This window comes from Pinus tabuliformis, chromosome 5_2 (genome assembly GCF_031772625.1).
Source record: "Pinus tabuliformis cultivar Carrire ecotype Pingquan chromosome 5_2, CPIR1, whole genome shotgun sequence".
NCBI lineage: Eukaryota > Viridiplantae > Streptophyta > Pinopsida > Pinales > Pinaceae > Pinus > Pinus tabuliformis.
Window position 1 is genome coordinate 18,720,867 of NC_142306.1, and position 23,950 is coordinate 18,744,816.

At 43.5% G+C, this 23,950-nt stretch overlaps 1 non-coding gene and 2 pseudogenes across 1 annotated transcript; all 3 read right to left on the bottom strand.

Moving 5' to 3' along the window:
* Nucleotides 1-3,822: 3,822 nt before the first annotated feature.
* LOC149157295 (25S ribosomal RNA) lies at nt 3,823-7,232 on the bottom strand. The gene has a single exon (XR_016262107.1). It is a non-coding gene; the product is annotated as a 25S ribosomal RNA (ribosomal RNA).
* A 241-nt stretch (nt 7,233-7,473) lies between these two features.
* On the bottom strand, nt 7,474-7,626 carry LOC149157296 (5.8S ribosomal RNA; annotated as a pseudogene).
* A 2,686-nt stretch (nt 7,627-10,312) lies between these two features.
* Nucleotides 10,313-12,124, bottom strand: LOC149157297 (18S ribosomal RNA; annotated as a pseudogene).
* Between the last annotated feature and the right edge of the window lie 11,826 nt (nt 12,125-23,950).

The window sequence follows — 23,950 nt, forward strand, 5'->3', positions numbered from 1 at the left end:
AGTTGGAGATGAAACCCAACATCGCCGGATTCAGTACAGAAGTGGCGGGTGGAACAGTTACCCCGGCAACCTGCTTAATGAATAGACCGGCACAAGTTCCTCCACTTTAACCGTCTCGAGTGAAGTGAACCCCCCGGAAAATCCAAGTGAGTCTAGCCGACGTCTGCTCCAGGTACAGTGGGATCTTCCCTCCACCGTCACCTCGGTAGAATCCTAAAGATAATGGTCACTAAGGTTACCAACAGCAACAAATATACCTGGGGGAACAGTCTACGACCCGATAGCATGCAAGCACAGAGTAACAAGCTCAATCCCCTTGCCGGCTCCTTGACAATAATCCAAGGATTACCGACAAGTGACCCCAGGCTCCTCGACAATAATCCGAGGTTTACCGTTTGTAGTACGTGCGTATCTGGCGTCTTTCCCAATGAAGGAGGATTGATCCCTTCACTGGTTTGGACACGGTCTCGTGCTTCTCCTTTAAGAGGAGCTTTCCCAGAGCATAAGTGAAACAGCTGGATTTATTCTATCACAAGATAAGCTACTTGTTTGGTTTTGTTGTCTTGGAGAGTTTATTACTCTCCTACTCCAAGACACTAGCCTGATCTATATTGGTGTTTCAGAGCCCTAGTAAATAAAAAGTTACTAAATTAATTTTACTTTAAGCGTTAATTTTATGGCTTTTCTTTAAGACAAAAGGTAGTGGAGATGAAACTGGTGGTGTGTAGACTCAACTCGCAACCACTACAAAGATGCACCTAAGATGATTTACACTACTTTTCTTTTTCAATGAATCTCCTAGCTAAGAGAGTTGGAGAATGCAAATTTTATAGAAAACAACTTTCTTGGCAAAGACAATCAAAGAAACAATCTCTTTATCTTTTCAAAACATACAACTCATGACCACTAATTATTTCACGAAATTTCCTTTCTCTTTCAAAAGACTACAAATGCTACCAAAGCAAACTTTTTCCAAAAGAATTTTTGTATTTTTCCTATATTAATAAAGCATGTAAAACTACTTATCAAAAATCAAATTTAACAAATCTAAGAAAATCAAATCAAAATCACCCAAAAGCAAATCAAAGGGAAATTTACCTAAAAGTAAAACTAATGAGGACAAAAGCCTACAAAAGATAATTCCCAGATGTTTTACTCAGTCAAAATGCAACTAAGGATCAGTTCATGCAGAATCATAAACTAATCAAAAACAAAATCGAAATCTTTTTGTTCTTTTTCTCAAGAATGAAATTCAAAGCTTTAATCAACAAACTTTTTTGAAATTCACAAAGAGAGAACACAAAGGTAGGTTTCTCACAAAGGTGGATTTTATGAAGGATCTGACCTCTAAGAACACTGAAAAGACCAGGGAGATCTAAGGTTTTTACAGCTCCTAAAGCCAAGGTCACTACAAGATCAATGCAAAAATCAACCCTAGGGCGAAACTTCTATGAATTCCACTAAAACTCTCGACACTAACAGAACAAGTTCAGGTGAAGATCTCTGACAGTAAACCAATGGATCTGGGCAGTAAAAACAAATTAAAAGCAAAATCTAAAGAGCAAAAAGGAAAAAATTGAAATTTTCTCAAAATTGACAGAGGTACACAGGTGATCTGTTCACACAGGTGCAGGTACGCTCTGTGCACAAAGCCGCAGTGCATACAAGTACGCACTGTGCCTAAATCAGAGACTGTGTACTGCTGGCAAAGCTAAGAAAAATAAAAATCTAATTTAACCCTAAGCTAATCCACCCAAATACACAGTCAGACAACCAAAAACCAGAAAACAATCGACTTTTCTCAGACCAAAATATCAAATCACAAAGAACTCAAACACATTGATGGATTCCCCAGTGGAGTCGCCATTTTGTCATGCGGAAAGAGTCAACTTTGCGGACAAAGCCAACCTCCCTAGAAGCCTAAGACTTTCTAGTGACAAACAAGACAATTAAGAGCAATCCTTCTCTAAATATGCATTTACAATATGAGAAATCAAGTGTTTAGATCCTACCTGTAACCCAACGCTGTTGTAGTAGTCCAGCCTCGTTGATCCGGATGAGCTCCTCCTTCTCTTCGAAACCTGCATTCACTAACAATCAAACGATTAAATAGCACCTGAAAATCTCATAAAATAAAACATATTTAACATATAGACCAAGGAGTATATGAAACAACTCATAAATAACAAATTGTTAAGAAGAATGGACTTATTTGTATTAATAGGAAACAAAAGAAATCATTACAACCTGAGCCTTGGTGTTGTGCAGGTCCCTCCCAGGGTACACAAGGGTTCTCCTTTACTCTGATCAGCTCACCCACTTCCAAATGGAACAAGCAAGGATGGGAATCTCTCCTCACAAGCTTCTACAAGGAAGTCCTAATTCCAGCAGCATCTACCCTTAGGAATGTTCAGCTTTCAACCTCCCCTCCCTCTGGCCCAATGTCTGTATTTATAGTGCTTAGGAGGAAGTTAATTAGCTCCACCATGAATGGGATAAGCCCCTCTTTCAATGGGATAGCTCCCCTCTTCATGGGATAAGTTCCTCTTTCTTTGGGTGCATGAACCATCTGGAGGCAATTCATACACGTCAAACAAGCTTCTAGAATGCTTTAGAAATGACCACAAGTAACTTTTTTAAGATGAAACTCGCGCCTTTTGACCTTTACAGGGGCACGCATCCACCCCTTTACATACAAAGCATACAAGTACGCAGGTATTGTGAACTTGGGTTGCGTACACGCAGGTAAGGCTAAGAGAAACTGCGTACCAGAGATAATTGACTTTAAATGAATTTTCTCTCTTTCTTGGAGTTTGACATGAAGAGCAGAGGCATGAGACTTGCCAAGGAGGATAGTATGACAGTGGATAGAGCCATACTAACTGTAAATAGTCATGGTGACATTTTTTAGTGTAACACGTGCATTTCCATTGTGTCATAAAATGTTGAAACTTGCGGTTCCGTCAAGGGGGGGACATGGAAACCCCAAGTTTCCCCAAACTTGGGCACCACTACTTTCAGCCGTGGCATGACATAGAAACCCAAATTTTCCTAGGCTTGGGCGCTACGGTGCAACATGGAAACCCCAAGTTTCCCCAGGCTTGGGCACCACCAGTTTTGATCATGGCACAACATGGAAACCCCAAGTTTCCCATGCTTACGCTCCAGGGCATGACGTGGAAACCCCAAGTTTCCCTAGGCTTGGGCACTACCGGTTCCGGTCGTGGTGCAACATGGAAACCCTAAATTTCCCCAAGTTTGGTTGTCGGGGCGTCGCGACTTGGAAACCCCAAATTTTGGGCGTGACGTGGAAGCCCCAAATTTTAGGCGTCGGGCGGAAGCCCTAAATTTTAGGCGCTGGGTGGAAACCCCAAATTTTGGGCGCAACATGGAAACCCAAAATTTTGGGCACAACATGGAAACCCCAAATTTTTTGCGTCAGGTAGAAGCCCCAAATTTTTTGTGCCAGGTGGAAACCCCAATTTTGGGCGTGGGGGCACAACATGGAAACCCCAATTTCTCCCATTCTTGGGCGCCTCTTTCATCGCAACGTGGAAACCCCAAATTTTGGGTGCCTGTTTCATCACAACGTGGAAACCCCAAATTTTGGGCGCCGGGGCATGACATGGAAACTCCAAAATTTTGGGTGCTAGAGTGCGGCATGCAAACTCCAATTTTTTCGGGCTTCGGTGTCTTTTCTATCATAGCGTGGAAACCCCAAATTTATTGCTCCCAAGCAATAAAAAATTGTCATTTGGAGGAAGAGGCAAAGGCGCGAGAGCGGGAGGGTTGTTCGGATTTTTTTGTGACAATAGCGAAGCTCTGAATCGAGGTTACCAAGGGCTGAATCTTAGTGGATTGTGGCAGCAAGGCCACTCTGCCACTTACAATACCCCATCACATATTTAAGTCATCTACAAAGGATTCTTCTCAACGGCAGTTTGGAATTGAACTTCAAAGTTGCCCCAATTGAGATGCTTCACGGTCGTAGTTTGAAAATGACATGGGCCACTAGGGGCGAAAAAGCAATGCCCCTATTGTGGGTCGAGATACAGTCGAAGAGTGACATGCACTGCCTCTAGCGTGGATTCTAACTGAGAGGCATTCAGTCATAATCCGACACATGGTAGCTTCACGCCACTGGCTTTTCACCCAAGCACGATGACCAATTATGTGAATCAATAGTTCCTCTTGTATGAAGTTGAATTACTATTGCGGTGTGGTTCATCAGTAGGGTAAAAATAACCTATCTCATGATGGTCTAAACCCAACTCACGTTCCCTATTGGTGGGTGAACAATCCAACACTTGGTGAATTCTGCTTCACTATGATAGGAAGAGTCAACATCAAAGGATCAGAAAGTAACATCGCTATGAACACTTGGCTGCCACAAGCCAGTTATCCTTGTGGTAACTTTTTTGACACCTCTAGCTCCAAATTCCAAAAATCTAAAGGATCGATAGGCCACACTTTCACGGTTTGTATTTGTACTCAAAATAAAAATCAAATGAACTTTTACCCTTTTTTTCCACATGATATTTATGTTCTCGTTAAGCTCATCAAAGGACACCTACGTTATCTTTTAACAGATGTACCGCCCCAACCAAACTCCCCACTTGACAATGTCTTCCACCTAGATCGACCCGCCAAAATGTCCCTTAAGGCCAATAATAGGGGTAGTGCCCCACCTCCGCCCCATGGAATAAGTAAAATAACATTAAAAGTAGTGGTATTTCACTTGTGCCGAAAACGGCTCCCACTTATTCTACACCTCTCAAGTCATTTCACAAATTCGTACTAGAGTGAAGCTCAATAGGGTCTTTTTTCCTCGTTGATTCTGCCAAGCCCATTCCCTTGGCTATGGTTTTGCTAGATAGTAGATAGGGACAGTGGGAATCTTGTTAATCCATTCATGAGCATCACTAATTAGATGACGAGGCATTTGGCTACCTTAAGAGAGTCATAGTTACTCCCGTCGTTTACCCATGCTTGGTTGAATTTCTTCACTTTGACATTCAGAGCATTGGGTAGAAATCACATTGTGTCAGCATCCGCAAGGACCATCGCAATGATTTTTTTTAATTAAACAATTAGATTCCCCTTGTACACACCAGTTCTGAGTTGACTATTCGCCACCTATGGAAAAGCCCCTGGCAGGGGACATTCTACGCCTATAGCCCAATCAACATGCAACTGTCGGCCCTCACTGTGAGAGTAGCTCAGGCAGACTTCCAATAGCCCATGAGTTGAGGGTGCAGACCCCTAAGCCTAGCCCTCAGAGCCAATCCTTTTCCTAAAGTTATGGATCCGTTTTGCCGACTTCCATTACCTACATTATTCTATTGACCAGAGGTTGTTCACCTTAGAGACCTGATGCGGTTATGAGTACGACTGGGCATGAATGGTACTCGGTCCTCCAGATTTTCAAGGGCCACCGAGAGTGCACTAGACACTGCAATACATCTGGTGCTCTTCCAGCTGCTGGACCCTATCTCTAGGTGAATTGATTCCAGGGTGTGTAATTTTTTAAAAAGAAAAAATAACTCTTCACAGGGCCCCCGATGACGTCTCTGGATTTCCTAACATTGCCACCCGCGACCATGTCCTAGTTCGAGAATATTAACCTAATTCCCTTTCGATGCTCATGCAGAGTGCACCCTTGATACAAGGCTTCCCCATCTCTTAGGATCGACTAACGCATGTCCAAGTGTTGTTCACATGGAAACTTTCCCCACTTTAGTATTTAAAGTTCTCATTTGAATATTTGCTACTACTACCAAGATCTGCACCGAGGGTCGATCCACCCAAGCTCCTGCCCGAGGTTTCTTAACAATCCCCATGTCCTCCTACTCATTGGAGCCAAGCAATTGCTCTGACGGTCAAGTATAGGTTGCACGCTTCAGCGCCATCCATTTTCGGGGCTAGTTTATTCAGCAGGTGAGTTTTTACACACTCCTTAGCGGATTTCGACTTCCATGACCACCACCTGGCTATCTTAATCAACCAACAACCTTTGTGGGATCTAGGTTAGCATGCAATTCGACACCGTAACTTGACTTTCGGTTCATCCTGCATTACCAGTTCTGCTTACCAAAAATGGCCCACTTGGAGCTCTCGATTCCATGACACGGCTCAATGGAATAGCCACACCCTCTTACCTATTTAAAGTTTGAGAATAGGTCGATGGCATTATGCCCCCAATTCCTCTAATCATTTTCTTTACCTCATAAAACTCACGCGTGAGCTCTAGCTATCCTAAGGGAAACTTCGAAGGAAACCAGTTACTAGATGGTTTGATTAGTCTTTCGCCACTATACCCAATTCAGATGAAAGATTTGCACATCAGTATCACTACGAGCCTCCAGTAGAGTTTCTTCTGGCTTCACCCTGTTTAGGCATAGTTCACCATATTTCGGGTCCCAATAGGAATGCTCGCACTCAAACCCTTTGCATAAGCTCAAGGTCGGTCCATGATGCACCCCCTAGAGAGGGGATCTCGCTCATCATCTTCCTTTCGCCTTGCAGGTTTTCAAACCCACCGACTCGCACACATGTTAGACTCCTTGGTTCATGTTTCAAGATGGGTAGAATGGAAAGCCCACCAACCAACACCACAAGTGTGCCGGTGCACATGTCCTGCCAAAAATGTGCATGCTTCATTCCTCGACCACCGTAATGGCAAACCGATAGGCAATAATCCACCCGCACTTGTGACGGTGCAGCAGCCCATGTTGGTTTGCACCTCAAGTTGAGTGGCGGACTAGCCTGAGCCATTCCACATCTGATCGAGATGCATTGACAGCCTCCATCCGCTTCCCTCCCATCAATTTCAAGCACTATTTAACTCTCTTTTCAAAGTCCTTTTCACATTTCCCTCGCAGTACTTGTTCGCTATCGATCTCTCGCCTACATTTATCCTTGGATGGAATTTACCACCCAATTAGGGCCGCATTCCCAAACAACCTGACTCGTTGAAAATGCCTCATGATTCGGTAAGGTCCTAGATCGACGAGGTTGTCACCCTCTCAGGTGCCCCCTTCCAATGGACTTGGCCCAGGTTTGCCACTAAGGATGCTTCTACAGACTACAATTCAGGTGACACTACCACCTGATTTTCATGCTGGGCTCTTCCCGGTTCGCTCACTGCTACTAGGGGAATCCTTGTAAGTTTCTTTTCCTTCACTTAATTATATGCTTAAAATCAGTGGTTGTTCTCACCTGAGCTGAGGTCACAAAGTTGGAGCTAAATCCACCCTTCCTGATGGGAGGACAAGAGAGACCAAAGCAAGTTTGGTGATGCCACACAAAGCCCGCATTAGCTAATTCCGACTGCCCATCCAAGGGCACAAGATCACCATTCGACGACGCACACCATGAAACATTGCTTGAGGTATTTTAGCCAACCGCACCGTATTGGGCATGGATGACCAGTTCTGCTGCTCCCTAACATATTGTAGGGAGCTCGTTTGAATGGGATGCGAGATAGATGTGCCCTTGACCGATGCCTCAGGTGCAAATTGCATTCAAAAACTCGATGAGTCACGAGATTCTATAATTCACACTAAGCATCACATTTCGCTACGTTCTTCATCGTAACAAGAGATGAGATATCTATTTCCAAGATTTGTTTCCACGTATTACTGAAAAGTCCACCACAACACTGAATAGGGGCACCACCCACAAAAAATGTAAGGTTAAGGGAAAAAAGGAGGAAAGGAAGAAAAATACATGAAAGAAAGAGAAACAAAGGTGCTTACCCACCTCACAGGAGGAGGCTCAAATAGAGAAAAATCTCCCCGATCTCCATGCCCTCGCAAAAAGGGGGGAAATGCATGGAACAACAATCAAGAAGGACTAGGGTGGCCACCCCGGGAGCTCACATTTCTTTTAATCCTTCTTGAACACTAGTCCACAACAATTCCCCCTTTATCCATAAATCTAGGGACCGAAAGGAAGAAGGGAAGAAAACAAGGTGAAAGAAATAGAGATCCAACATGGCTACTAGCTCACAAGGGGAGGCTCAAACAAAGCAAAAGTCTCCCAAGCCGTGTGCCTTCACAAAAATCGGGAAATTAAAGGGGACGATGATTGAGAAGGACTAGGGTGAACACCCTGGGAGCTCGCACTGTGTTTCATCCTTCCTGAACACCAATCCACAACAATCCCACTTTTTCTTCGTAAAGCTAGGGGCTAGAAGGAAGAAGGAAAGAAAACAACATGAAAGAAAGGGATATCAATTGTGGCTACTGGCTCACAAGGGGAGGATTCAAACAGAGAACAAGATTCCCCATCCCCGTGCCTTTGCAAAAAGGGGGGAACTACAGGGGATGGTGATTGAGAAGGACCAGGGTGGCCACCCTTGGAGCTCACACTACGTTTCCTCCTTCCTGAACACCAATCCACAACAATCCCACCTTTTCTCTGTAAAGCTAGGGGCAAAAGGAAGAAGGGAAGAAAATAACATGAAAGAAAGAGAGATATCAAATGTGTCTACCGGCTCACAAGGGGAGGCTCAAATAGAGAACAAGCTTCCCCAACCTCGTGCCTTCGCAAAAATAGGGGAACTGTAGGGGAAGACAATTGAGAAGGACTAGGGTGGCCACCCCCAGAAATCGCACTGCTTTTTGTCCTTCTTGAACACCAATCCACAACAATCCCACCTTTTCTCCATAAAGCTAGGGGCCAAAAGAAAGAAGGGAAGAAAACAACATGGAAACAAGAGATGTCAAACGTGGCTACTAGCTCACAAGGGGAGGCTCAAATAAAGAACAAGCTTCCCAAATCTCGTGCCTTCACAAAAATGGGGGAACTACAGGGGACAACAATCGAGAAGGACTAGGGTGGCCACCCTGGAACTCGCACTTCTTTTCTTCCTTCCCAAACACCAATCCACAACAATCCCACCTCTTCTCCATAAAGCTAGGGGCAAAAGGAAGAAGGGAAGAAAACAAAACCAAAGAAACAAAGATCCCAAGAAAAGAGAGAAGCTCAACAGCACACCGAGTAGATGTCTGCTAACCAGAAAGAAATCAAACAAGGCACCTAATCAAAAAGCATCCCACCTCTTCACACCCGCCCACATACATTACAGCACAACACCCTTTCTAGCTTACAACATAATAAACAACAATCAAACAACCAAGTAAATAAATCACAACCTAAACTTTACCTCTAGAAAATACAAGGGCCATGATGAGACCAGTGTCTGGAGAACGTTACTGAGAGGTAAACAATCTCGCAACCTTGCACAAGGCTTCAAATGAAAAATAGACTACTAATAACAAACCCACCCCTCTATTGCACCCCTCCGTGTACAAAACACCCAACAACCTTTCCAGCAAGAAATTCAACGAGGGTCAAGAATCAAACTCCAAAAAGGAGTTGTCATGGACCGACACTCAATGTTGGAGAAAGCCATGGGCCACAAATACATCGATGGTGCAAGGCCACTAAAGAGAGGGACGTCCGCAAAGTGCACATCATGAAACAAGGAAATGACCAAGTCCCACAAAAAACCCACAATCCAAAGGGAGGAACAAAGACACAATCCGCTACTTCTTTTTTCCTTAGAAGAGGAGTGGCTCATGAGAGGACGAGGAATTCTCTTGACGGCAAAGGGATGAGATAAGATTACCACCCTCATGCCCATTGGTGGGGAAAAATGCAATCTCGATGGAGCTCAGACTGAGGGAGGGGTTTTTCATTACCTGGACACCCAACCCTTCCGCGAGAGCATATCGAGGAATGGTTGGAAGGACTAGGGTGGCTATCCCAACAGGTTGAACCACTCTTCATCCATCCCATACTGACCCCACCCCGATAATTTTCCCTCACGGGAGGTTTGAGCTAACAGACACGCGCGCAACCGCTCCCTTGACCCAACCACCATCAAAAAAGCTCACCCAAGAAACACATCAACCACCACTGCCTTTTCGAGAGAACCAAATATGGAATCCTACATCCTTGGCCCATGCCTTCCAATGAAAAAAAGATCAAGCATCACTGCTACAAATGAGTCTAAATTTATTAATCATATTTCCCAAGCACTTCAACTACAACAACCAAGCTCGACCGAGTAGATCGTTGGAAGGGCTCCTAAGAAACAAGCTTCTGAACCCCCTATAGAAACACATTGTGGGAAAGAAAAACAAAGGATGGGTGGGACAAGCACAAGCATGGCTTGCAAGTACACACACGAGAGAACAAGCATTACTGCCAAACACCAAACCCACTCCCCTAGAGACACACCACACAGTCCCACATTGCAATCAAAACCCAACCAACCCGAACTAAGAAAGAAAACCCTTGCTATCAATGATCCTACCATAGGTTCACCTACAGTAACCTTGTTAAGACTTCTCCTTCCTCTAAATGATAAGGTTCAATGAACTTCTCACGACTTCGACGACGGTGAACCAACATCATCAACGAAATCCGAACACTTCACCAGATCATTCAATCGGTAGGACTAACGAGCAATGTGTACAAAGGGCAGGGACATAGTCAACACGAGTTGATGACACGCGCTTACTAGGAATTCCTTGTTGAATACCAATAATTGCAATGGTCTATCCCCATCACGATGCAATTTGAGAAGATTTCTCGATCCTCTCGATCCAAGAAGAAAAACTTGTTGGTTGGATCAGTGTAGTGTGCGTGTAGCCCAGAACATCTAAGGGCATCACAGACCTGTTATTGCCTCAAACTTCCATGGCCTAAATGGCCATAGTCCCCCTAATAAGCTGGTCATGAAGGGGAACCTCCACGTAGCTAGTTAGCTAACTAAGGTCTCGTTCGTTATTGGAATTAACCAAACAAATTTCTCCACAAACTAAGAACAACCATGCACCACCACCCATAGAATCAAGAAAGAGCTCTCAATCTATCGATCCTTACTATGTTTGGACCTAGTAAATTTCCTTGTGTTGAGTCAAATTAAGCACAGGCTCCACTCTTGGTGGTGCCCTTCCATCAATTCCTTTAAGTTTCAGCCTTGTGACCATACTCCCCCTAGAACCCAAACACTCTGATTTCTCAAAAGGCGCTGGCAGAGTCCTTAGAGAAACATATGTCGATCCCTAGTCGGCATCGTTTATGGTTGAGACTAGAACAGTATCTTATCGTCTTCGAGCCCCCAACTTTTGTTCTTGATTAATGAAAACATCCTTGGAAAATGCTGTCGCAGTGGCTAGTCTTTCATAAATCGAAGAATTTCACCTTTGACAATGAAATACGAATGCCCCCGACAATCCCTATTAATCAATACTCTGGTCCCGAAGGCCAACACAATAGGACCAAACTCCTAACACGTTATTCCATGCTAATGTATTCAGAGCATAAGATTGCTTTGAGCACTCTAATTTTTTCAAAGTAACAATTCCAGAGTTGTGACCCAGCCAATTAAGGCTAGGAGCACGCCACCGACAAAAGGGATGGAAGGGTAGCTGCACACCGAGTACGTGGACCGACCTTTACGACCCAAGATCCAACTACGATCTTTTTAACTACAACAACTTAAATATATGATATTGGAGCTAGAATTACCACGAATGTTAGCACCAGACTTTCCCTCCAATGGATCCTCATTAAGGGATTTAGATTGTACTCATTGCAATTACCAAACTCGATGAGCCCAGTATCGTTATTTATTGTCACTACCTCCCCATGTCAGGATTGGGTAATTTGCACACTTGTTGCCTTCCTTGGATGTGGTAGCTGTTTCTCAAGCTCCCTCTCCAAAATCGAACCCTAATTCTCTGTCACCCATCACCACCATGGTAGGCCTCTATCCTACCATCAAAATTTGATAGGGTAGAAATTTGAATGAAGCATCGCCAGCTTAGGGGCAGTGCGATCCGTCGAGTTATCATGATTCACTGGAGAAGCAGGCAAGCCTGCACCAGCCTTTTATCTAAAAAATGCATCCCTTCCAAAGAGTCAGGACTTGGTGCACGTATTAGCTCTAGAATTACTATGGTTATCTGAGTAGTATGGTACCATAAAAAAAACTATAATTGATTTAATGAGCCATCCGCAGTTTCACAGTCTGAATTAGTTCATAGTTAGACATGCATGGCTTAACCTTTGAGACAAGCATATGACTACTAGCAGGATCAACTAGGTAGCACCCTCCCACTTCAAAGGGCATTCTGGGGCGATCCCTTACCAAGAGCCAACCTGAACACCCATCAAGTTAAAGAGATAACAAAATATCATGTAAAAATTTTATGCCTTGCACCTCTTACATCCAAGGAAGGAAGCACACACAACATGCCAAGGACATGGCGAACAAATGGGCAGACCTGCCAAGCCACAATGCACCAAGGCCACTCTGGAGTTTGCAGCCACGCCCCAACCAACAAGAAAACGAGCGATCACTCACCCACTCCCTTAGAAATGCCGCCAAAAGCCTCCACGCGCTACACCAAAGCCACCTAGGAGTCCACTTAGACAGCAGAAACAGTGGACCTCGATCTCCCAATTGCCTGTGGCAGCCTCAATGTAAAGGAAATAAATGGAGAACGACCAACCATGCAACCTCTATATTATAAATGAGCCACAACCCTCCCCGCCCCACACCGAGGCCACCTAGGAATCCACCCAGACAGTAGCAACGATGGACCTCGATCTCCCGACCACCTGTGGCAGCCTCAATGCGAAGGAAAAGGAAGGAAATAAAAAGAGGATGACTAACTGCAAATCCTATCATAGATAGGCCATACAAACCTCTCGGCCCTGCATCGATGCCACCTAGGAGTCCACCCGGACAACAGCAACAGTGGACCTCGATTGGATGATCACCTGCGCAACCTCGACACAAAGTCAAGGGAAGGAAATAATACAAGACAAACCGAGCCCGTAACCTCTCATAGAAATGCCCCCCAACCCTCCCCTCCCCACACGGAGGCCACCTAGGAGTCCACTCGGACAATAGCAATGATGGACCTCGATCGCATGATCGCCTGCGATAGCCTCAATGTAAAGGAAACGGAAGAAAATAAAACAATACCAACCAAGCCCACAACCTCTCTTAGAAATGTCGTCTGACCCTCCCCTCCCTACACCGAGGCCACCTAGGAGTCCACCCGAACAGCAGCAATGGTGGACCTCAATTAGTTGATGCCTGCAACAACCACGATGTGAATGCAAAGGAAGGAAATAAATGCAAATCAAGAGGCTCGCTACACAATACAAGAACATATCCAAACAAGAGGAGGGATCAGGTAGCTCTGCACCCCACGCACCCTACTCTGAGGTAAGAAAGTGTTCCCTCTATAGATAGAGGCAACCCCTCTAGCCCTAGAGTGGGTCTAGTCATAGAAAAACAAAATGACAATCGATTTCCTTAAATAATCATTGTTGGAGGCCTACTTGAAAACCAGTGTTTGGTGAAGCTTCTATTGCACTGCTCTAGCTTCTGTTTCTTTCTCCTTAATGTGTAATTGAACTGAAACACCACAAGAAAACAACAAGGCACATAACCGAGAAAATAATCTATTTACTTATAAAGTCAAGGAATCATAAGCTATCAAGTAAATTGTACACAAGATATAATAAATCGTTATTGATTGTATTAAAATAGATCAAGAGCAAAGCTTACAACCAAGCATTAACATCACAAGCCTTCTCAGAGGGTCCAGCCAGTATGTTCCTTCAAGAATTCACTCTCAAGAATGGGTCTCCCAAATGGATAATATCTCTCTCTCATTCACAAACTCTAATGCAAGGTTAAGGCACTCCACAACCTCTTACCAAACTATCAGCAATTCCACACTTGTCAAACTCACACCAAAGCTATCTAATCTGCTTCAATCCAACTAGCAACCAGTAACTAGGAACTAGCTGATCATAGCAATGGTGAGTGATTTTATAGGAGGAGGAGCCTCCATGAAATGAGGAAGAGGGAGCTTATCCTCAAGGGAGGTTTCATAAAAGTTAGAACTACCATCCTAGAGGAGAAAAGGCAAACCAATCTGACGCAACAACCAACTCTAGAAACACCCAGAAGGCCAACTATTTGAACTAATTCGCCTAATCTGGATCATCGTAGGTCATGAACTGGGGCTTAGTGATGACATCACAAGGGAGAAATGTGTTTAGACCAATCGTCACAATAAGCATCTGGAAGACTCATGTTGAGCCCTAAAATTCAACTGTCGGGGGAAACATGTGTACTCCTGTGGCAGTGTCGCGATGATACTGTCCATGAGAGGGAATCATCACACATTTTAAGGTTCTACTCGCAACGATGGAGAAACTTAGGCACAAAGGGCCAATATTCAACATTAGAGAGCACTTGCTTAAATCTTCTTGCATGAGTGGGAAGATATGGACATGTTTATGTGATGTATGACACAACGGAGGGAATGAGATGATGGGTTCATTTTTACACAAGCTTGAACCATGGAGAACTTTGCTTGGATTCAGTTTCATGTTTACACAAGCTTGAAACAAAAAACTATGCTTGTTATTAGTTCGCATGCCCCCAGCATAATAACACAAATCTAGGTACATGCCCCCCAAGCTTCATTGCATCCAACATAGTGGATGGAATGAAGGTTCATTTTTGAGATCTAAGAAAGACTCGACTTAGAGTTTATGAGATCTTAATCAAAGACTCGATTTGGAAATGGAATTGTTTCATTTTTCAATGAGGTTGACACAGTAGAAGAACTATCCTCATGATATTTGTTTAATTTTTTAACGAGCTTGACACAAGACAAGGAACTATGCTCAACACCCTTGTTTTAATTTTTTAATAAGGTTGACACAAGAACAAGAACTCTCCTCAGGACTCCTGTTCATGGGCCATATGAAAACATGATGCCCAAGAGATCTTCACTAGATGGAAGAACCATGCTCTTGGAGGAACACATGTCATTAGGCACCAATGACAGATCGGGTTCAAATGCCCCCAGTACATGAGGTACGAGACCATCTGCATGATCATCAACATATGCAGAGGCGGAATGGGTAGCCACATAATTTACTTGTGGTGGGGAAGGTACTGCTTGCGAGCAAGAACCGATAGGGGATGACGGTGGCACAGGAGGCATCGGGTGACTAAAGAACGACAGTTGATCTATGGTCACCATTCTTCCATCATGCAGAAAATAGACCACATGGAAAAGCGAAGAAACAAGAGCCCCCATGGCATAGATATAGTCATGGCCAAGGAGAAGACTGAAATCTAAATCACCTTGGACAACCATTTCATCTATATAGATGATTTTGCCTCCCAAAGTCATAGGGAACTTGTGAGGGATCTTGAAAGGTTGACGAGTTCCTCCATCAAATGCTAACAAATTTTGAGTAATAGGCACAAGCGGTGGGGAGCCCAAAGCTTGCCAAGTAGTGGAAGGCATAAGATTGACATATGCACCTTCATCTAATAGAGTGCCCAGTACTGTCTTATCATATGCGTGCACTATAAGCTGGAAAGGCACGTAGGATGGAAGACGGAATGCAGTCAAATGACTCCAGTCGAAGGAAACAACCGAACTACTTTGTGGGGGTATCGTACGATTGACCCCCTACTCTACAGGAACCGAAGAAGGACGCTCTTTATCAACTGGGATAAGAGGGTCATTCTCAGACTCAAGAGAATCTGACAAGATGAGAAGAACATGAGCAGAATGATCATGACGCTCTTCCGAAGCATAGTGAAAAACGAGTGGTGAACCCAAGTCGACACTCTTTCAGACCAATGGTTGGTCAAGAACAGGCATGGCACAGGCAGGCTCGAGAAAAGGAGGAAGGACAAGAGAAGAATCCATATTTATCTCTTTTTCAATGGGGAGAGGGTCTAAAGAGAGCCCCTGATAACCAACTGGAAGCAGAGGGGAGGTTGTTGTAAGACCTTCGAAAATAGCGGAAGCTTTATCCAGAAGCAGACAAAGGTGAAGGAGATGGTTGCCTTTACATAGCCTATAGGGGAATCGAATCTTCCCTGTCTACTTACCGCAGCTAATTGAGAGAGTGGCATCATCATGATCTTCAGAGGATGATGAGGGGTGAGCTGGATCACGAGACCAAACTTCTAAAATCCCAGGAATGCTAGGACAATCATGAAGAAGATGGTCTCCCTTGCACAATTTACAAGGAAACTTAACCTTCCGTAAAGGAACGTACTCGGAACATGAGCTGGATGGGTGGCTAGACGCTTATCCAACTTCTTCTTCTTCTTCATCATCTTCTTCTTCTTCTTAGCCTCCTGGTTACTAGATGTAGAACTTTCACCAGGCGAAGGAGGAGAGGAGGAGGAAGAAATAGGGGAAGAAGGCATAGACTCAACATTGGAATCATCGTGTCATTATTCAAATGAAGGAGGTGGTGGGACAGGAATCATGATGCTTGGGACCACCGAGGTTGAAATCAGCTAAACGAGCAAACCGATGGTTAAACCAGGTAAGGACAATGTTGCCATATACAGAGCACCAACATTTTCAAAATGAGGAAATGGAACGGGAGTTCCATCTAGGGGAATCTTGAGGATAGTTTCCATCAGGAATGAGCCTAAAAAAAACCCAAACTATAACGAAGAATCCTAATTGTATCCAGGAATATTTCGTGGGTAGTAAATTTTATGACACGGGAACAAAACTTGACCTTTTCATGTTTCAAGATTCGAGAAACGGATGAAAAGGTGACTATCTCTTTCGAGGTTTAATGAGCTGAAAGGACAAGTTCTTAGATGATAATTTTCTTTTAAGGAGTCAAAAGGGAAAAAAAGTGACTACCCTAGAGAACTAGACAGGAGGTTTACTAGAAAAACTGCAAAACTGCATATACACCTTGGTGATCAAATGAAAGAAAAAATAACTAAGGACTTTCCGAATGCTGTGTTCGGTGCATTATGGTTCGTAAGGTGGTAGACACAACTTCCTATGGATGTAGGATGATAATCTAGTGGGGTTTCCCGATATATACTCGACGGTACGGGGAGGACGAGTCTGTACTAGCAGCTATTGAGTCACAGAAGGAGGAATCACCCAACCTTAAGCAAAAACAATAATGACTAGGTTTAACGATGCCAGAGCACATCTCTAGCCTAGACCTCTAAATAATGTGTGTTAAGTTCCAATGCATTGTTAAGTTCATCCAGTTGATTTTAGAGTTGATCTTGAATTAGGTTTCGGTTTTCAGGCCCTACCCTATGTGGCTTAATAATTCCTAGGATGCAGCTACAATGAATAAAGCACCTTTTGTTTCGATGAACAACTACTTAAAGGAGGGTAAGGAGTTAATTTCCAAATAAACACAAAACCAAGACAAGCAAATGCAAGCGCTAAGAAACACAATGCACCACAACACTAATATTACAGTGCATCGATACTACTAATGAAAGATTTAAAGTTCGCTTTCCAATTTCTCAAATATGAAAATTTGAAATGCACATGTACCTTCACTTTTTGTATACTAAATGAATGCAATCTCTCGATTTTATTTTTAAAAGGAAAAACAAGCAAGTGTAAACCTGATCGATCCAAATAATTGTGATCTATGCTTGGAAGTGAAGAAATCGAATCAATATGAAAAATCAATTAAATAATCAACACTAAAAATCAATCAGCAGGGAAACAAGTAGCAAAAAGCCTCAAGAAAATCAATAAGATGGTTGCGGATGAACCTTGTATAGACAAGTAACCCAAGCAAATGACTTCTCAACGAAACCTTTAAAAAGCTAGGTCAGATAGTCTAAAAACACAAGACCCACTCAATGAAAACAAAGAGATAGTACCTTAACTAAAAGCAATCAAAACAATCTAATGAGAGACAAGAAATAACAGGGGATAAACAAGACTAATGGATTCAGGAGGTAAAGTTGTAACAACTACTTTACAGGAATCGTCAGAAGTGTTACACTAACAACCTGAGACAAGTTGTAGGAGTACACCTATTTTCAGAGACGTCGTCGCAGGTGTTACACTAACAACCTGAGACTAGTCACAAGAATACACCTATTTTCAGAGACGATCTGATTTTAGGAATTGTCGCAGGGATTAGACTAGAAACCCTAGACAAAAGCCAAATCATCATAGGCACAAAGCTATAACATCAGCAACATCATCACAGTTGTTAGGATATCTTTAGTGACGATCTTACTAAAAGAAAAAGACAAATTAAAATCACCTAAATGACACCAGATTAATCTTCCAAATAGTCAGAAGGACTCCAAGATTGATCCAGGTAACCCTGCAAACTGAGGGTTTAAACCCAAAATCAAGAGACACTATACCAAAACCAAAAAAAAGCAAACAATAGAAAAAAAATACAAAGGATCCCCAGTATGGTCGCCAACTTGTGAGGTAGGAAAGTGTTCCCTCTGCGGACAGAGGCAACCCCTCTAGCCCTAGAGTGGGTCTAGTCAGATCAAAACAAAACAACAATTGGTTTCCTTAAATAATCATCATTGGAGGCCTACCTCAAAACAGTGTTTGGTGAAGCTTCTGTTGCACTGTTCCAGCTTCCGTTTCTTTCTCCTTAATGAGTAATTTACCTGAAACACCACAAGAAAACATCAGGGCATGTAACTGAGAATAACAATGATCTATTTACTTATAAAGTCAGGGAATCATAAGATATCAAGTAAATTGTACACAAGATATAGGAAATCGTTATTTATTGTATTAAAATAAATCAAGAGCAAAGCTTACAACCAAGCCTTGATGTCGCAAGCCTTCTCACAGGATCCATCTGGTATGTTCCTTCAAGCATTCACTCTCAAGAATGGGTCTTCCAAATGGATAATATCTCTCTCTCATTCAAAAACTCTAATGTAAGGTTAAGGCACTCCACAACCTCTTACCAAACTATCAGCAATTCCAACTTGTCAAACTCACACCAAAGCTATCTAATCTGCTTCAATCCAACTAGAAACCAGTTACTACGAACTAGCTAATCATAACAATGGTGAGTGCTTTTATAAGAGGATGAGCCTCCATGAAATGAGGGAGAGGGAGCTTATCCTCAAGGGAGGTTTCATGAAAGGTGGAACTACCATCCCAAAGGAGGAAAGGCAAACCAATCTGACCCAATATCCAGCTCTAGAAACACCCAAAAGGCTGACTGTTTGAACTAATTCACCTAATCTGGATCATTGCAGGTCATGAACTAGGGCTTAGTGACGACATCGCAAGGGAGTAATATCTTTGGACCAATCATCACAATAAGCACATGGAAAACTCGTGCTGAGCCCTAAAATTTGACCATCATGGGAAACATGTGTACTCTTGCGACAGTGTCACGACAATACTTTTCATGAGAGGGAATCATCGCACATTTAAGGGTCTACTCGCGACGATGCAGAAACTTAGGCACAAAGGGTAAATCTTCAACATTAGAGAACACTTTCTTAAATCTTCTTACATGAGAAGGAAGATATGGACATGTTTATCTGATGTATGACACAGTGGAGGGACTGAGATGAAGTCAGTGACAAATTACTGTGTAACACCTACGTACAGGCAACCTAGTAGATTGCCCACAACTTTACCAAATAGACAATGAATAATTTTCACCTACGGCCACCTCCACACAGAGGAGGGAGTTCGAAGCATTCCACCGTGAAATCCTTCTTCCAGATGCCCCCGACCATCGATGTAGCAAGCCTCTTCCCTATTGGACCAAGAGCACATACACAATCGAAACAACAAATTCCCATAAACGTTTTGACTTAGCACTTCCAACCTCAAAAGCCTGCCACACATGCGAGATGCAAGGAAAAAGCTAACCACTTGATCAAACATATGGGCCAACATATCTATGACAACCTCAAAGCCAATGCAACCATGGACGATGTGCACTTTGAAAGGAAAGCCAACCCTTAACTTTACAATAAGGAGAGCAGCGCCTCACATCACCCGACGAAGAAAGCAAGCAAGAGGGAGGGTAGGAGGTTTACAACCAAAACCCTTCCACGTTCCTGTTAAATGTATGCATCTCAACACACAATGCCAACATAGAAAGAGTACAAGCACAAGAAACTGGCACCATAAACATCCGAACAATGAAGAGGCTAGTTGTCACAGGGAGCCACACCACAACAACCCATACAACTCTGAGAACTTAGAGCAGAAGGGTAATTGTTCACATATGCCTCCCGGGACAAGCATGGCTAAGATTACCCCTCATGTGCTACTGAGTGGGTATGGAGAGAAGATGAAAATCGGCCACCCTACAAATGACCTAATGCCATTCTTGAGGCAAACCCGAAAAACCAACTCAATTACCAACCCACCTTTCACAGGAAAAGAAAAACCCTCCCCACAAAATAGGGAGGAGGTGAACAATATAATGAGGAGCCAATCTCAATGGAGCCACACATGGTTTCCCAGCCCAATAAAAATTTTCTATTCACAACAACTGAGGGGCACGATAGTGACATAGGCACGACATAGTTTTTGGGTTTCCATCTAGGACCACAAGAATGAAGGCTCAAAGGAGCGTCTAGTAAACTTTAATATTTTTATCAATCGAATGGGCAAGAGGGATGGGTATGAGCATGGCAAACATTACCACACATGTGGTACTGAGTGGGGACAGAGAGAAGATGAAAATCGGCCACCCTACAAATGACCCAAGGCCATCGTTCAAGCAAACCCGACAAAACAACTCAATTACCAACCCACCTTTCATATGGAAAGAAAAACCTATCACTTGTATCATTTGGACCGGCACGAGGGACTAGGACAAGCCAAGTAGCCACACCAAAACAACCCATACAACTCCAAGAGCTTAGAGAGAAGTAGGGGAATTGTTCACATATGCCTCCCAGGATGAGCATGGCCAACATTACCTCTCATGTGCTATCGAGTGGGGATGGAGAGAAGATGAAAATCGGCCACCCTACAAATGACCCAAGGCCATCATTCAGGAAAACCAGAAAAAACAACTCAATTACCAACCCACCTTTCAAATGAAAAGAAAACCTGTCACTTGTATCATTTGGATGGGCACAAGGGGACCAGGGCGAGCCAGGGACACAAACCACAACAACCCATACAACTCCCAGAACATAGAGAGAAGAAGGGGAATTGTTCACATATGCCTCCCTAGATGAGCATGGCCAACATTACCGCTCATGTTCTACTGAGTGGGGATGGAGAGAAGATGAAAATAGGCCACCCTACAAATGACTCAAGGCCACCATTAAAGAAAACCTGAAAAAACACTTCAATTACCAACCCACCTTTCACACAAAAAGAAAACCTGTCACTTGTATCAATTGGATGGGCACGAGGGGACAAGGACGAGCCAGGGAGCCACACCACAACAACCTATACAACTCCAAGAAATTAGAGAGTAGAAGGGGAATTGTTCGCATATGCCTCCCGAGACAAGCATGGCCAACATTACCGCTCATGTGCTATCGAGTGGGGATGGAGAGAAGATGAAAATCGACCACCCTACATGTTGAGGAGGTAAATCCCCTCTACAGACAGAGGTGATCCCTACTAGCCTAGACTGGGTCTAGCAACAATCATCCAACGCTACAGCGCAAGTTACTAATTGCAAATTAATAGACCAGTGATGAAGGCCTACCTAGATTCCAATGCTAGTGCTTGTAGAAGAGGTGGTGCTCCCGTTCTTTTGCTTCAGCAGATCACAATCCCCACGATCTTTGCGAATGGACACCTACACATACAAGAAACGACGCAAACACAAACGTAAAATCCAGCATATGCAACTATATATCAGTCAGAAAGGATATAACTCATCATCATCACAAATAACAATAAGAGTGGAACCATAACCAATAGTCTTTCATTAACAATTCATCAAAGAAGAATACAACCAAAGTTCTGACACTAGATTCTCGTTTGGCTGGGTAGTCAGCAACACATGTCTTGTAAAGCTTGTTGGGAATTGGGACAAGCCTCTCTCTTTTTGGTTATTGGACAAGAATCTCCTTGCTTGGATTTGGCCTTGTGGGAATTAAGAAGGCTCTTGCAGCATGAAGCTCTTGGAAACTTGACAATTCTCAATCTCTAGAGCTACAGAACTATGGAGTTCTCCAAAAACTCAAGAACTAGCTTGCAAAGGAAATGGGCAATCTTTTATAGATGGAGGAAGGGGAGTTGGGATCCCTATAATCATGGTATTGGCCATATCATTAAGGAAGCTTCCATGAGAGGTGGAAAACCACTTCCTCTCTATGGAAATCCGTTGCCAACCCACCCAACTCAAGATAGATTCAGTCCAGGAATTTGTTAGGATGAAACTTCCATTGTTTGTTTGTCAAAAAACACCACTGATTATGGTTGGCGCGGGTGTGACTCTGTGACAGAGCGCCAACTGGTGCGCCCTCTTTGGAGGATTTCCCCCATTGGCACGAGGGCTGCACTATGGAACCGCGCCAATGGAAAAAGGGCTATTTTTAGGTTTTTTCAGTAGGAGATGTCTTTAGGGCAAACAAAGCTCATGTTCAGAGGAATGCAATGCAAGTGTTTGGAGGCCATGTCACTTCTCATAGGTCCCGGAATGAGTCCTCCAAGATGCAGGGGAGGGGTAGCAGGGACAGTGACAAATTGTTGTGTAACAGATGCCCCCTAAAGCATGAGGCCCGAGAGAGAGAGGGGTGAAATGCTTTACGAGAACATGTCCAACCGAAAACACTGCTGCCAGAAAACCTGCGTGGAGAAGTACAACTGATATCTCAAATACATGATATATGTGGGATGGGCGCAACCATCCATAGCAGAGTATGCAATAATCTAGATCCAAGGTATGGGCACAACCATCCAGTGAGGATAGATAAATAGACTTAGGGATAATCGCAGCCATCTAGTGAATGAGTCATGTAATAATCATAATAATCCACAAAATCATAGCCTGGACTCCAACAAACAAAATCCAGGGTCTTGTGCTCCCTCTCGATCCGAGCAAAGTACAAGTTCAAGCATGCGAATATAGGAGTTGAAGTCGAACATGTAGGAACATTTTCTGATTATCAGCCAATGGTGAAAGCTATTAACAACAACACGAGAGGTACCACCAATAATGACAATGGCCCTCAAGGTACTATAGGTACAATCTACGATGTGTGTATCAGTGAGACGGCATCAAACGCCCATAGAATCATTCGTTCAGAGGCCAATGATGAAATCCTCATGTCGAACGTGAAGAACCTCCAATTGAGGCATGCAGGCTCCAAGGCACCAGAAGGGAGTCTCTAGATCAACTTCTTGGGATAATGAGATGAAGTCGACAAGAAGTGACCGAAGGTGGGCCATAGTGTTTCCCACATCATCAACACAAGACAGAGGAAGATAAGGTTGTTGTGAATCAGGATTATGGGAGTTATCAGAGAGAGGTTGTTATTTCGCAGAGGTCAACTTCTCTTGAACATATCGGCGGCACGACAGTGGACATGGCAGTATTTGACATCAATCAATTAGAGGTCATGGCGACAATGAAAAGAGCAGACGAGAGGTCAAACAGGATCACCCAAACCCACAGAGGCAAGTGAAAAACGAGATGAGATGTCCCCACCCAGACACGAATGTAGACAAGTGCCATGTTCAAGAGTGACATACTGCCGACACGATAATGATTGTGGTTCTATTTTCCCCACCATTTCTAGCGAGTACCCCAGTTATTTTTATCAACAAGCTTGACGGGGATAGCATATGCTTGTAAAGCGTCATTTCGATGGAATCCAATGTCATCAAGTTTTAACGAGCCTGACAGAGGAAGAACTCGACGTCTTTTCATGTTTAGAGAGTTTGAAAAGACAGCAGAAAAGTAAACTCCAGGGGTGTCCTTTTTCGTAAAGTTGTGTCTCTCGAGCCAAAAAAGTAGAAAACAATGCTCGAAAGAACTGCCTGACCATTACGATCGAGGAGTACTTTTCATGATTAGTGACTTCGACCTGAAAAAGTAAAAAAGCGATCGAAATCACGTCGTTTCGTAACCATTAACGAGCCTGAAACGACAAGGGCCCGACAAT